The sequence below is a fragment of the Saccopteryx leptura genome, chromosome 7, assembly GCF_036850995.1.
Source record: "Saccopteryx leptura isolate mSacLep1 chromosome 7, mSacLep1_pri_phased_curated, whole genome shotgun sequence".
Lineage (NCBI taxonomy): Eukaryota > Metazoa > Chordata > Mammalia > Chiroptera > Emballonuridae > Saccopteryx > Saccopteryx leptura.
In genome coordinates, this window is record NC_089509.1 from 49009404 (window position 1) to 49026876 (window position 17473).

Here is a 17473-nt window from a genome sequence, read left to right on the forward strand (position 1 = left end):
GGAATTCTGTCTTATGTTCCATGTTACTGAGGCTCTATGTGGAGATACTATCTGAAAAAGAATTCAGACTAAGGCATTGATGGTTAAGATAGAATCTGACTGTCTTTCCAGGAAGTATTTTTCCACTTTAACTAGGGACTTTGACTTATAGCACTCTCTCCTATATCCACCTTTTATTGGCTTTGTTTTACAGAGGTTTTAGTACTCTTGGTCAAATACAGTGCAAAAATATGAAGTAAAAGATTCCAGAAATAAACAATTCTTAAGTTTAGAATGACATGCCATTCTGAGTAGCATGATGAAATCTTGTGCCATACCAGTCTGTCCCACTCATTCTCACTCAGGATGTGAATCATCACTTCGTCCAGCACATCCACACTGCATGGACTTCCCTCCCATTAGTCACTCTGTAGTCATCTTGGTTATCAGATCAACTGTCATGGGATTTCAGGGCTTGTGTTCAGTTAACTTTTTTTTTACTTAATACTAGCCCCAAAGTACAAGAGTAGTGATGCTGGCAATTCAGATATGCCAAAGAGAATCCAAAAAGTGTTTCCGATAGACAGATGAGTAGGTGAGTACAACACTGTAAAATACTTTTAGAGAGCCCTGGCCGGTTGGCTCAGCAGTACAGCGTCGGCTTGGCGTGCGGGGGACCCGGGTTCGATTCCCAGCCAGGGCACATAGGAGAAGCGCCCATTTGCTTCTCCACCCCCACCCCCTCCTTCCTCTCTGTCTCTCTCTTCCCCTCCCGCAGCCAAGGCTCCATTGGAGCAAGGATGGCCCGGGCACTGGGGATGGCTCCTTGGCCTCTGCCCCAGGCGCTAGAGTGGCTCTGGTCGCGGCAGAGTGACACCCCGGAAGGGCAGAGCATTGCCCCCTGGTGGGCAGAGCATCGCCCCTGGTGGGCGTGCCAGGTGGATTCCGGTTGGGCGCATGCGGGAGTCTGTCTGACTGTCTCTCCCCATTTCTAGCTTCGGAAAAATACAAAAAAAATACTTTTAGAGAGACAGAGAGAGAGAGAGAGACCATACTTACATAACTTACTGCATATATTGTTACAATTGTTCTATTTTAATATTAGTTACTGTTGTTAATTTTTTATTGTGCCTAATTTACAAATAAAAGTTTGTCATAGATATGTATGTACATACAGGGAAAAACATAGTATATATAGGGTTCACTAATATCCACAGTTTCAGGCATCTGCTGTGGATCTTGGAACATAATTCCTGTGGATAAGGGTGAGCTACTGTATTAAAAATAAACAGGCCAATGTCTAAACATATATAGACTTTTAAAATATTCAGTTCAAAACATGAATGTTTATAACCTGTATGACTTTAGACAAGTTACCTTATAAGATTATTCTAACAAATATATAAAGCTTTATGACAAACCTTAGAGAACTGGCAGAAAAATAGCAGACAACACAAATAAGATGTATTGAATTGGAAGCAGGAAAACTTATAACTCCTATGGCTCTGGTAATACATATACTACTACTAATAATAAAAATAATTAAAAGATGTGTTCATCAGACAAGATCAGTATAATAGAAAAAAAAGCAATCAGTAATACAAGAGTAGCCATTTTTAATTCATGTTTCTGAATTTATTTAAAGTACTACTACATTAAGATAAAAGTCAAACACTATCTTTTAAGCATAACCAATCATAACAGCTGTGGGAAAATATTTCTCTTAACATTAGAATTCCTTATTGGCATATTTTCTCATGGGACTTATTCTTTCATTGAATTAATTATTTTAATTAAGAATTCTAAAACTACACAGTGAGTAGTATGCTAAGATAAAAATAATGAAGTTTTCATAGCCTTCTTTTTGTGGATGGTATGTTGATGATAGCCTGATCCAGCTTAATGTAATAGATAAAGTAGTTCTGTTTCTTAAATATAGAAAATATATGAAATATTGTTTGCTGTTTACAGCTAATGTCTAAATAATTATATTTCTAATTTTTATCTTCTACTAAAATATATACATAAACTTTCATCAATAAAGTATGCTATTTCTAAACATCATTGTCAGTCTGATTTTTAAATTGCTCTATTAACACCAAGAGTACATACTCTTACTTATATTTTCTACGGCTGTCTTCATATCCTAAAATTTTCCATGATCCCATTGTCAAATTATACTGTGAAAACCTTGTCCTATAAGCAAGACAGAAAGTCAATAAATGTGCAAAGAAAAAGTTTAATGGTAAAACAAGACTTTTGGTTTATATCAAAATATTTAAACTCAGACTCAGAATTAACATCTAAAGAGACAGAATACAAACATAAACATTTATAGTTTAAAACTAACCTGGCATGAAGTATGAGGAGGCTCAAAAATGATATAGCAAAGAAACATTTTTTTTAAAAATCAATAGGTACTATAATCCTAGAATATTTCAGATATTTTGAATAATCATAACATTATCAGGAGCTGTGAAAATAAAGTGATTGGTAGTTTTTATTCTTAAAGATAAAAAAACAGAAGCTTAGAGTGACGTCAGAGAAATGATGCTGTGAGGAGTGCTCCCAATACCTCTCCCTGAAACTTCAACAAATTTAACAACTAGAGACAGAAAAATAATCTCAGGAGCACCTGAAATACACATATACATCAAATAAAGGTACAATTGGGTGAAAAGATGGATGAATATATAATCCACTCTGAAGGAAATAAGACGGAGAACAGAGTATTCTACTTCCTCACTGACCTGAGCAAGGGCTGCTTTCACTTGGAACTGAGAGAAAGCGAGGGCTGGGGTCATGGAAAAAGCTGGGCTAGGGCAGAGACATTCAAGCCGAGGAGAGAGTGTGCCTGCAGCTCAGCCCACGTGGAGCTAATGCCAGTGGCAGACCCCGGCAGAAGTGGGTGAGCAGTTGCCTTGCTTACTCCCGGTATCCCGGTCGGTGAGCGTGGGCAGTGTACAAGTGGATCCACCTGGCACTTCGGGCATAGGTGCCCATGTTCCCGGACTGAGAGGCTGGGTCAGAGACTTTCAGTAGTGGCCCTCTGTGTGGGCTGTGACCAGAGTATCCTGAGTAATCCCGGCTTCCCAAACAACAGCACGGGAAGTGCATGAAAGCCGGCTTTCCTACACCTGGACCTGTCTGGGTGCAGAGCCTCTGCCAGCCATACAGGCTAACAAAGCACACTCCTGGGAAAGAGAACTGCAGAAGTGGTAGGGGGAAGGGTGCACAAGCACCTTGCAGACAGCCTCTGGAGAGCAGACCTGCAGAGTGCTGAGGCATACTAGACATGCCCGGAGGCTCATAGAAAGACACCTGAAAGGCAATTGGCTCCCAGCCCTGCCTGATTTTGCTGGCGGCTTGTCTGGCAAAGGCTTATCCAGAACCCTGTGTTGAGTGGGGATAGAAGTGGGATTTGGCAATTCTTAGAACCTCTTGCTCTCAGTGGCTGGGGTAACTTCACAGCTAGGTCTCAAACTGCTGGTTCAGGAAGAAGAGATTTGGGAAGAGGTTCCAGGAAAACAGACTCTCTCATTGTCAGAGCCTGAAACACTAACAAGCCCTACCTATCAACAGGACTGAGGCCTAGTTTATGTCATCAACATAGTGACACAACAGCAACTCGCTGCCTAAGAGTGCCACAGGGTCAGAACCTGGGGTACAGTGCCACCAGCCAAAAAGAGAGAGAAGAAAGAAAAAGGAAAAATATAACTTCTCAAAACCAGGAAAAATCAACAGTTTTTTAACTTTTTCCATTTATTTTCTTGTATTTATTTTACAGTTTTGGGGTTTTTAAAATTTTAATGGGATGACATTGATAAATCAGGGTACATATGTTCACAGAAAACATCTCCAGATTATTTTGACACTTGATTATGTCGCATATCCCTCACCCAAAGTCAGATTGTCTTCCATCACCTTCTATCGGTTTTCTTTGTGCCCCACCCCTCCCCCCTTCCCTCTCCTCCCCCCCAGTTACCATCACATTCTTGTCCATGTCTCTGAGTCTCATTTTTATGTCCCATCTATGTATGAAATCAGAATTTAGTTTTTTCTGATTTACTTATTTCACTCATATAATGTTGTCAAGGTCCATCCATGTTATTGTAAATGATCCAATGTCATCATTTCTTATGGCTGAATAGTATTTTTATTATTTTTCTTCCATGTTGGTCATTTTATCCTCTTTTCGTTTTATTCTTTTCTTTTCATTTTGAACGTTATTACCCATAGGTGTTACATTTTACATTCTTTTTATTCTATAAGTGTTACATTCCAAAAAACTTAACTCATTTTTTCTCTCTCTCTCTCTTTTTGTTTCTTCTTTTCTCTTTCACTTTTTCTCTCATTCGCATCTCACCCACAAACAACTTATTTTATTCTGGATTTAAATTTTTTCTTTGTGGAATTTTGTGTGCTTTTTACTTCACTTTTTATCTCTTTAGCATTTTCCCCAACTCTGGCCCTTCATTCTATAGTTTTTGTGCCATTTAATATAATAGAATTTGCATTTTTCACTGTATTTTTTTCTTTTTTCTGTTTTTCTATTTTTTTCTTTTCTCTTACACTATTTCTCTCATTCAACTATCATTTACAAACCAATTACTTTATTCTTGATCCAAATTTTTTTCTTGTGGCATTATGTGGGTTCTTGCCTTGTTTTTTGCCTCTTTGTCACTCCCCCCCCCCAACGCGGGCCCTCTGTTCTATGTATTTTTGTTCCACTTAGCACCATAAAATTTTCAGTTTTTCACTGCATTTTCTCAAAGAAAACATTTTTTATCAACTCTTATTAGTGTTATTAACAATACCACTCTCAAATGTCATTAAAGAAAAAGAAATTGAATACCATGGATACAAAAGACAGGGATCTAGTTCAGATAGATGAGGAAAACCTATAGAAAAAAATTTCAGTAGCTTGGAAACCTTGGAGTTAAATGACAGAGAATTTAAAATAGAAATCCTATAAATACTCAGGGATATACAAAAAAGCACAGAAAAGTAATTTAGGGAGCTCAAAAAACAATTCAATGAAGAGAAAAAATACTTCACTAAGATCATTTAAACTATGAAAACAAATCAAACAGAGATAAAAAAACTCAATTCATGAACTGAAAAAATGAGGTAACAAGCTTAGCCATAGAACAGGGCATATAGAGAAGAGAATTAGTGACATAGAAGACAGGCAACTAGAGGTACAACAGAGAGAAGAAGAGAGAGACTCACAAATTTAAAAAAAAAATGAGATAGCCCTACAGGAATTGTCTGACTCCATCAGAAAGAGCAACATAAGAATAATGGGTATATCAGAAGGAGAAGAGAGAGAAGAAGGAATAGAGAACATATTCAAACAAATAATAGATGAGAACTTCCCAAGCCTGTGGAAAAAACTAAAGCCTCAAATTCAAGAAGCAAACAGAACTCCAAGTTTCCTTAACCCCAACAAACCTACTCCAAGGCACATCATAATGAAATTGGCACAAACCAATGACAAAGAAAAAATTCTCAAGGCAGCCAGGAAAAAGAAGAATACAACATATAAAGGAAGGCCCATTAGATTATCAACAGCTTTCTCAGCAGAAACTCTACAAACTAGAAGAGAGTGGACCCCAATATTTAAAGTTCTGAAAGAGAGGAACTTCCAGCCAAGAATACTATAACCATCAAAGCTATCCTTCAAATATGAAGAAGAAATAAAAAAATTCACAGATACAGAAAAGATGAGAAAATTTATCACCAGAAAACCCCCACTTCAGGGAATACTAATGGGAGTTTTCTGACCAGATACAAAGAACAAAACAAAACCACAAGTAAAAGCTCCATCAAGACTACAATAAAAACAAGATTAATCTGTGACAAAGAAACAAAAAAGGGGAGAGGACAAGATTACCAGTAGCAAAGGAGGATGGAGTGCAGAACCACTCATGAGATAATGTACTACAATGAACATGATATGTATGTTTTCTATTATTTAATGGTAACCACCCCTGAAAAAACCAACACAGAAGTACATGACTTGAAAAAAGAAGTAGCAGAGAAAAGAAGTATGAATTACAACAAAACAAAATGACAGAAAAATAAGAGAAGAACCAAACAAGATACAAAACTATCAGAAAGCAATATGTAAAATGGCAATAGAAAACACTCAAATGTTAATAATTATACTAAACGTAAATGGATTGAACTCACCAATAAAAAGACACAGAATAGCAGAATGAATTAAAAAGAAAATCCAACTGTATGCTGCCTATAAGAAACACATCTTAGGTACAAGGATAAAAACAAATTCAAAGTGAAAGGTTGGAAAAGAATACTCCAAGTAAAAAACATCCCAAAAAAAGCAGGTTTAGCAATATTCATATCTAACAATGCTGACTACAAGACAGCAAAAGTAATCAGAGACAAAAATGGACATTTCATAATGATAAAGGGGACATTGAATCAAGAAGACATAACACTTCTTAATATATATGCACCAAACCAAGGAGCAGCAAAATATATAAGAAAGCTACTGACTGACCTAAAAACAAAAACTGACAAAAATACAATCATATTTGGAGACCTCAATACACTGCTGACGGCTCTAGATTGTTCATCCAAACAGAAAATCAATAAATAAATATTGGCCTTAACGGAAACACTAGAACTATTGGATATGATAGACATCTACAGGACATTTTATTCCAAAGTGCCAGAGTATACATTTTTCTCTAGTGTACATGGAACATTATCAAGAATTAACCATATGTTGGGCCACAAAAATAACATCAACAAATTCAGAAAGACTGAAATTATACGAAGCATATTTTCTGATCATAAAGCCTTGAAACTAGAATTCAACTGCAAAAAAGAGGTAAACAAACCCACAAAAATGTGAAAACTAAACAACATACTTTTAAAAAATGAGTGGGTCAAAGAAGAAATAAGCAGAGATCAAAAGATACATATAGGCAAATGAAAATAACACTACAACATATCAGAGTCTCTGGGCTGCAGCAAAAGCAGTAATAAGAGGGAAGTTCATATCACTACAGGCTTATATGAACAAACACTAGAGAGCTCAAGTAAACCACTTAACTTCACACCTCAAGGAACTAGAAAAATAACAAAGACAACCCAAAACCAGTAGAAGAAAGGAAATAATAAAAATCAGAACAGAAATAAACAAAATAAAGAACAGAAAAACTATAGAAAAGATTAATAAAACAAGGAGCTGATTCTTTGAAAAGATCAACAAAATTGACAAACCCTTGGCAAGACTCACCAAGGAAAAAAGAGAAAGGACTCATATAAACAAAATCCAAAATGAAAGCGAAATCACCACAGATATCATAGATATACAAAGAATTATTGTAGAATACTATGAAAAACTATATGCCACCAAATTTAACAATCTGGAAGAAATGGATAAATTCCTAGAACAATACAATCTTCCTAGACTGAGTCATGAAGAAGCAGAAAGCCTAAACAGACCCATAAGCAAGGAGGAAATAAAAACAACTATTAAAAACCTCCCCAAAAATAAAAGTCCTGGCCCAGACGGCTATACTAGTGAATTCTATCAAACATTCAAAGGAGATTGGGATCCTATTCCACTCAAAGTCTCTCAAAATATTGAAGAAGAAGCAATACTGCCAAACACATTTTATGAGGCCAACAAAACCCTCATACCAAAATCTGGCAAGGACAACACAAAAAAACAAGGCTACAGACCAATATCTCTAATGAATATAAATGCTAAAATACTAAACAAAATACTAGCAAATCAAATACAACAACACATTAAAAAATAATTTGTCATGATCAAGTGGAATTCATCCCAGAATCACAAGGATGGTTCAACATATGTAAAACGGTTAATGTAATGCACCATATCAACAAAACAAAGAACAAAAACCATATAATCTTATCAATAGATGCAGAAAAGGCATTCAATAAAATACATCATTTTATGTTTAAAACACTTAAAATGGGTATAGAAGGAAAATATCTCAACATAATAAAGGCCATCTATGATAAACCATCAGCTGACATCATATTAAATGTCATAAAATTGAGGACTTTCCCCCTAAAATCAAGAACAAGACAAGGTTGTCCACTCTCTCCACTCTTATTCAACATAGTGCTGGAAGTTTTAGCCAGAGCAGTCAGACAAGAAAAAGAAATAAAAAGCATTCATATTGGGAAAGAAGAAGTAAAGGTTTCACTTTTTGAAGATGATATGATCCTGTACATTAAAAACTCCAAAGACTCCACAAAATACTACTAGAAACAATAAACCAATATCGTAAGGTTACAGGAAACAAAATTACTATACAAAAGTCCATTGCCTTCTTATGCCAACAATGAAACATCAGAAAATGAGCTCAAAAAAACAATGCCCTTTATGCTTGCAACAACAACAACAAAATACCTAAGAATAAATATAATAAAGAATGTAAAGGACCCATATAATGAATACTACAAAGCATTGTTAAGGGAAATCGAAAAAGATATAATGAAATGGAAAAATATTTTTTGTGCTTGGATAGGAAGAATAAATATAGTCAAAATGACTGTATTACCCAAAGTGATATACAAATTTAATGCAATTTCTATCAAAATTCCAATGTCATTTTTTAAAGAAATTGAACAAAAAAATCATCAGGTTTATATGGAAGTATAAAAAAAACTCTGAATAGCCAGAGCAATCCTAAGGAAAAAGAATGAAGCTGGGGGAATTACAATACCTGACTTCAAACTATATTATAGAACCACGATAATCAAAACAGCATGCTATTGACAAAAAAAAAAAAACAAAAAAAAAAAAAACAAAAAAACAAACAAAACAAAAAAAAAAAACCCAAAAAGACACTCAGACCAATGGAACTGAATAGAAAGCCCAGAAATAAAACCACATATATATGGTTAAATAATTTTCGATAAAGGGGCCAACAACACACAATGGAGAAAAGAAAGCCTCTTTAACAAATGGGAAAACAGGAAAACCACATGCAAAAGAATGAAACTTGACTACAGTTTGTCCCCTTGTATTAAAATTAATTCCAAGTGGATCAAAGACCTAAATATAAGACCTGAAACAATAAATTACATAGAAGAAAACATCGGTACTAAACACACGTACCTTGATTACAAAGAGTACTTTATGAATTTGACTCCAAAGGCAAGGGAAGTGAAGGCAAAGATAAATGAATGGGACTACATCAGACTAAGAAGCTTTGCACAGCAAAAGAAACTAAGAACAAAACAGACTGCCAACTAAATAGAAAATGATATTTTCAAACAACAGCACAGATAAGGGCCTAATATCCAAAGTATACAAGGAACTCATAAAACTCATCAACAAACATGCAAACAATCCAATAAAAAATGGGAAGAGGACATGAACAGACACTTCTCCCAGGAAGAAATACAAATGGCCAACAGATATATGAAAAGATGCTCATCTTCATTAGCTATTAGAGAAATAAAAATCAAAACTACAATGAGATGCCACCTCACACGTGTTAGATTAGCTATTATCAACAAGACAGGTAATAACAAGTGTTGGAGAAAAAGGAACCCTCATTCATAGTTGGTGGGAATGTAAAGTAGTACAACCACTATGGAAGGAAGTATGGTGGTTCCTCAAAAAATTAAAAATAGAATTACCATATGACCCAGCAATCCCTCTACTGGGAATATACCCCAATAACTGAAAAACACTGGTACGTAAAGACACATGCAGCCCCATATTCATTCCAGCATTGTTCACAGTGGCCAGGACATGGAAACAACCAAAAAGCCCTTCAATAGATGACTGGATAAAGAAGATATGGTACATATATACTATGGAATACTACTCAGCCATAAGAAATTATGACATCGGATCATTTGCAACAACATGGATGGACCTTGATAACATTATACTGAGTGAAATAAGTAAATCAGAAAAAAATAAGAACTATATGATTCCTTACATAGGTGGGACATAAAAATGAGACTCAGGAACATGGACAAGAGTGTGGTGGTTACCAGGCATGGGGAGGGGAAGGGAAAGGGTGGGGGGAAATGAGGGGCACAAAGAAAACCAGATAGAAGGTGATGGAAGACTATATGACTTTGGGTGATTAGGATGCAACATAATCAAATGTCGAAATAACCTGGAGATGTTTTCTCTGAACCTGTGTACCCTGATTGATTAATGTCACCCCATTAAAATTAATTTAAAAATATGTAAAAAAATAAAAAAGGAATAGAAACTTAAGTCTAAGTATTTTGTCCCAGGTCAGAAAGGGTTAATGTTTGAGATAGGGTTATTTAACTCAGGTAAAAAAAAGGTTAGTGTCTTGACTCTTATTTTAAGCTTTCCCAGAGCACTGTAAAACCACTTTAGATTTGGATTCTACATGTGTTGATGGAAAGTTGGTTAAGGAAGCACAATGCACAGAAGCCTATGAGAAGGTAAGAAAGAGCAAACAGCTGGCACAGAAATCCTTCCCCACTCTGGTCACATGAGCTTTTCTTAGATTCTTTTTCATTCCTTTTTTCCAGTCCTTGCATTTGTATTTTTAAAAAGCCTTTTTCTGACTTTGGAAGAAGTCCTATTCACATTCATTTCCCACTTGTCAAATGGTCCATCTCCTTTAAAATTGTTTTCAAAATATTATCTTTTATTGGAAGCTTACTACAATAATAGAAATAACTGACATTTATTGAACAGTCAACCTGTGTTTGCTCTTAAGTAGAGAACAGAGATTGATGGGCACCTATCAGTTCCACAACTGCTCCTCCTTCCTAAGACTGCATATGCACCATTCCTGCATCCCCCTTGTAGCACTATAGAGTGTGGAGTTTGAAGTCTGACAGTCTAACTTCAAGTCCTTTCTCTATACCTTAGTAGCTCTGCCTAACTGGGATACTCACTCTTTGTGTTAATTTCCTCACTTATGATATGTGACTAGTAAAAGTATCTTATTGATTAAAAAACTTAACTCTTATGGAGCTTTTAGAACCCTGCCTCAAACATTGTAAGCTGTTGGTAAGTTTTACTATTATTATTTGTTCACCTTTAGCTATTTTATTAAATTCTACTTCTAGACAAAAAAATATGCAGGAAATATGTTTGACTCACCTTTCTACATTGAGTAGATGGTGCTTTACTCCAAAGAGATTTCAGTTTGTTATTCAGTCCTGTGGCAGAAATCTTCACTCAATGTATTTCTTCACCCTCCCCGGGCATACAGCTACATTATGGTTCCCAGCTCTTTGCCTCTGGGTGAAGCCATGTGATTAGGTCTTACCAATAAAACTTGAGCTGAAGTGACTTGTTAACTCTGCACCAAAGCAGTTAAGAGGAGTTGCGCCTTCTCCATGCTTTCTCTCTTCCTGATTGGCTGGTTGGATGCTGAATTCCATGAGTGGAGACAGTGGAACTTCTATTGGTGGAGGCCTTGCCTACGCTCTTCAACCTGCATTGAACTTTAAGATGAGAAAGGGGGAAAAAAACCTTTGACATGTTAAGCCTCTAAAATTTTGCAGTTGTTTGTTACAGCAATTAGACTGTCCTGTGCAGTAAAGTCCCTGTCAGTCAGAAGTGACATGTAGAAGAAAACAGGAAATAGCCGTCAAGAAAGGGGTTTGTTATTTTCAGTTTCCCTAGCAGCATTTTTCTCAGAGACTACTTTTTCCTCTCAAGATCATAAGACTAACATGTTTTAAATCTTTAATACATTTTTTACATGTAGAGTCCACAGAAGATATTGTTTGGGTTAAGGTTTTCTAAAATGGCTTAAATACCCTTGCATTATAGAATAAACTCTGTTTATTTCCTTTATTTTCATAGTCAATGGGTAAATATTAAGTAAACAATGCATTGAGTTAAAAATTTAAGCCTTGATTGAACTTAAAAGAAAAAATACATATTTATATACTTAAAAGATAAAATATTTTATGATACTCTTAAGTAAAAACTATAAGAGTTCTCAGTTGACAACCTATTATCTTAGCTATCAATGTTATGGCCCCATTTTATCTCAAAATTTAAGATAGTATGCCATCTTAACAAAAACTCGAAGTCTAGAATCCGATTTCTCAGGTTTGAGTCACGACTCTGCCTCTAACTCTATGAGCTCTAACAAGATATATAACTTTTCAAGCTGCAATTTGCTCATCTCAAAAGATCAGAATGTTCTATAAATTTTTAAAAGGTTTATATGGATTAATTTAATATTCTCAAAACAGCATCTGCCACAGTAATGTTAATTATTGTTGTGATTACACAACATTCTCTAATCAAATTTTATATAATAATTTATGTTTAAGGGACTGTGCTGGGTATGAAAGAGAAAGAGAATAAAGTATAAGACATGGCTTTTGTACACAAAAATTTATCAGATCAGGTAGAAAATATTAAACTGAAAAAATACTATTTTTTGTAGGTGTGCAATATAAGCTTAATTTAATTGAAATTTGAAATGGAAAGCTTATACTATGTTTTAAATATATTCCTTGAAGATAAGCCTCATACTAAACCTCTTTTCATAAAACTTTTATTAACTTTATTTTAACTACATATTCAGTATTTTACCAAAAAGGGAAAAAGAGAATTTTTATGTTTAAACAGTATAAAATGTTTAGTAGCAAAATTTATCTATATTTCAGGTATTAGAAGTAGATATTAATTAGCCATATCCTAAAAGTGAAAAGCTTGCTAAAGCTTGTTAATGTTGCTAAGTGTATTTATTAAATATGCAAACAGAAAATTAACTGTATAGTTTTCTTTTCCCCACAAAGATATCTTCAATAGTGAGATTTTACAGCTCTGTTCACTCTGAGATTAAATATGCAAAAGAAGTGCTTTCCCAGATTTTGTTCCTTTAGAATATTTTAATAAAAGATTAACTTCTGCAATGAACACGTCTATGTTTTTAAACTTCCAATATCTTTCTCCTGATTTTAGCTTATGGTTTCTGGTTCTATCACCTTGGATCAGAGCCTTCGCTTGCTGTTTTGACAACCTTTCAAATGCTTATAGACAATGATGGAGGTAGGGAGAATGCCAGCAAACACAGTTCCAAGACCTCCTTGCCCCACCAGCATGCAACTCATTTAACGGTATACAAATGATTTAACAGTAATACCAACTGAGTTCCCACAGGAAATCATTTCCATTCCCACCACTGCTTGCAGATGGAGGTCATGTTTCTCTCTATCCTTCGTGACTGCTCAGCCAAACTCTTCATATTTACATAATTCTCCCAGTAGTGTTAGGTAAACTTTTTGAAATGGAGCAGTTCATGGAGCTGCACATCCAGAAAAAGGCTTGTGGGATAGGAAAATTGAAGAGATCCTGGGCCAGGGCATGAATGAATTTCTATTTTCTCCATCCTAGAATATTCTCCACTTACCACTCCAGATACCTTCTCTGCCTTTATCCTTTCTGCTCTGTGCCCTTGGAGGCTGACTTTATGGCCCTGTTTTCTGATTTTCTGTTGTGTTTGATCAAATGGAGGTACTGAGGAGATCAGAGAGCAGGAAGAAATTGGACTTGGAATATTTATAATTACTGGTTCTCTCCCTGCTGTGCCTCAGATTGGTAATGACTATATACCTGTATTTACAACCACAGTTTATATCCAAAGGCCATCTCTTACATCTACAAATATTCCATCCACATTCTATCAGGGTTTTCTCTTCCCTTTTGTAGGTCTTAGGTTGTTAACATCTCTACTACCATTGCTAGTTCCAAGGTGATTCACCATTTCTTATTAGATTATCTTACTGCAACCTACTTCTTTGTAAATATTGATATCTTTTACTGAAGTCTCTTCAATTGCCCCTTATTAGTGTGTTCTCCTTTTCTCACTGGGATGTTGCCCTAAACCTGGATTACACAGTAATATCAGATAGTGTCAACCAGGTCAAAACTGGTGGGGACCCTAGATGGTATATAAATAGCCAAGGAAGAATGAAATTTTTCTTTCTGGAAGCTCAAGGAAGTTTGCATTTTCAAGACGGAATCCAGAAATAGTACACATGTACACCAACTCCTTCATTAATACATTGTGTGACTTTGGGAAGGTCCTTTAATTTTCCTACCCTCAGATTCTTTTTTAGTCTTTTATAGGACAAATCTGTAAGTAGTGGCAATTCAGTTCCTGCTACATCTTCAATATGGGCATAAGCCCTCTTGACAGGAAAATCCACTAGTGAAGTATCAGCCTTATCATATGTACCAAATTCTGAAGTTTATATTTCTGTGTAACCCATAAGCCATTCTAGGCTGTCCTGATTTATATTCAATGTGGGAGGAGGGTGCTTGTCCTGTAAAATGTGCACATTGTCTACTTAGCTTATATGAGCAGTGATTGTGTTATACCTCTGAGCTTCCAAAACTCTAAAATTGATGGGTGGTGTTTGTGAATTGAGATTAATGTGTGAATAAAGATTCTTTCTGGCCTGAAAAAGTGGACCAATGCTCAAGCAGCAATATTTGATGCCTATTCTCTGCATGATTAGCCTTTCTATCTAATCTAATAACATTTAATCTTTTTTAATAAGCAAAGTCTTTTCAAAAGTGTGATTTTTAACATCCTATTCCTCATGTCCAAAATGCTATGTTCAGATTTTTAAACTTCTCTGCTACTTTCCAAACTCCATTAATATATTGATTTCTCTGGGAATCATGTCTTGTACCACTTTCTTTTCTGTTCCTCTTACCTTTACCATCATCTTATTATATTGTATTGTGCTTATCCATTTACCTATAGCACATCTCCCACCAGTCATATGGGCCACGAGCTCTTCTGCCATACCTTTAGTCCACAACAATGGGCCTTGCATCAAAATATAAATTATAAATGATAAAAATATTAATGAATAAATGTATAATAAAATGAAACAAATTTTTCAATGTTACAACTGTAAGATGTACTTGCTTTGGCTTTTTTTTTTTAAGTCAGTGACTCTTCCTTTGTACAGATCCACCCTAAAATCAGAGACACAGCTAGCAACAAAAGCAAAATAAGGCCCTGGCCGGTTGGCTCAGTGGTAGAGAGTCGGCCTGGCGTGCAGAAGTCCCGGGTTCGATTCCTGGCCAGGGCACACAGGAGAAGCGCCCATCTGCTTCTCCACCCCTCCCCCTCTCCTTCCTTTCTATCTCTCTCTTCCCCTCCCTCAGCCAAGGCTCCATTGGAGCAAAGATGGCCCAGGCGCTGGGGATGGCTCCTTGGCCTCTGCCCCAGGTGCTAGAGTGGCTCTGGTCGCGGCAGAGCAATGCCCCAGAGGGGCAGAGCATTGCCCCCTGGTGGGTGGAGCGTCGCCCCCTGGTGGGCGTGCCGGGTGGATCCTGGTCGGGCACATGTGGGAGTCTCTGTCTCTCCCCATTTCCAGCTTCAGAAAATTACAAAAAAAAAAAAAAAAGCAAAATAAGAAACTACAAATGGTAAGATTATCTAAAATGCTTAGTAGCAAAAGACAGCTGTAATAGCTTTGACAGAAGCTGTTCTGTAAATAGACATAGAACCAGGTATAAGAGAGTAAGGGAAAATGGAGGAAATTTATTAAGAAAATTTGGTTGTGGTGGTGGTGGTGGGGTTGCTATTGTTATTATTTTCCCAAAGCCTCTCAGAAGTTGAGCATAATGGACTGAACTGCAGTGAAAAATAAATCTTACAAACAGTTGTCCTTTGCACATTTTTACTAGGGTATGTTGTTGCAACTGTTTGGTATAAAATATCCATAAAGTCAATAAATTTTTATTGTTGATGTATATATCCTTAGCTCTAGGAATAAAAATATTATAATGACACAAAGACATAGTCACTATCATTGTCTTTGACAACTAAATAGTCTAAGTTGAAAAACATACCCATAAACAATTTACTTATACTCATAAACAGATGCTAATATATTTGTAGGAAGAGAAGGGAAGAAAAGCAAGACTTGTCAGGAAGAGAACAAAGACAATATGAAGAGATACAAAAATGCACACTGAAAGGTATTTGAAGAGGTATTGGCCAAAGATGAGGTTTTGAAAAAGGAGGTTGGAATGGTACTGATAAGGTATTGAGATCTCTGGAAAATATTAACAAAAGGTTTTCTTTATACTAGGTATTTGTGATTCAAATATGAAAACATTCTTTCATGCCTTAGGAAAGAACACACAGAAAGTAACTTTGTTATTTTTCTTTTTTGTTCTTCTGGTAGATCCTCTGATCAAAATCACATTCTTTCAACTAATCACGCATTCTTTCATCTCAACATTTTTTTTTCTCCTTTTCAAAGAGTTGTCCTGCCTGACCTGTGGTGGTGCAGTGAATAAAGCGTCAACCTGGAAACACTGAGGTTGCTGGTTCAAAACCCTGGCTTGCCTGGTCAAGGCACATATGGGAGTTGATGCTTCCTGCTCCTCCCCCTTTTCTTTCTCTCTCTCTCTCTTTCTCTCTCTCTCCTCCCCTCTCTAAAAGGAATAAAAAAAAAAAAGAGTTGTCGTAACATAATCCAATTAGACTTTATTCTCTTTCTATTGACTACACAAATGCAATTTTTTAAATAAAAAAAAAAGTATGCATATATGAGTCGTCTTTTCTAGAGACACGCCTTCATATTTGGGGGGGGGGGGAGATAAACCCAGATCAGTTATTGACACACTTATTACTTTGTGAGGTCTTCAAGGGTAGGTAATCAAGTGTTTAGTTTAATGACATACCACCTAAAAAATTATAAAACCTAAATTAGGATTTTCACGTGGTTGAATCATCTTTGCTAATGTCAAAAAGTATTTCAGAGCCCCTGGCCGGTTGGCTCAGTGGTAGAGCATTGGCCTGGCGTGCAGAAGTCCCGGGTTCGATTCCCGGCCAGGACACACAGGAGAAGCGCCCATCTGCTTCTCCACCCCTCCCCCTCTCCTTCCTCTCTGTCTCTCTCTTCCCCTCCCGCAGCAGAGGCTCCATTGGAGCAAAGATGGCCCGGGCGCTGGGGATGGCTCCTTGGCCTCTGCCCCAGGCGCTAGAGTGGCTCTGGTCGTGACAGAGCGACGCCCCAGAGGGGCAGAGCATCGCCCCCTGGTGGGCAGAGCGTCGCCCCTGGTGGGCGTGCCGGGTGGATCCCTATCGGGCGCATGCAGGAGTCTGTGACTGTCTCTCCCCATTTCCAGCTTCAGAAAAATACAAAAAAAAAAAAAAAAAAGTATTTCAGCCTGACCAGGCAATGTCACAGTAGATACAGAGTTGAACTGGGATAAACAAAGACTCAGGTTTGAAACCCCAAGGTTGCTGGCTTGAGCGTGGGCTCATCCGGCTTGAGCGTGGGCTCACCAAATTGAGCATGGGATCTCTGGCTTGTGCACGGGATCATAGACATGACCTCATGATCACAGACATGACCTCATGGTCACTGGCTGAGCCCTGAGGTCGCTGGCTTGAGCAAGAGTTGCTCACTCTGCTGTAAACCCGTCAAAGCACATATGAGAAAGCAATCATTGACCAACTAAGGTACTGCAACAAAG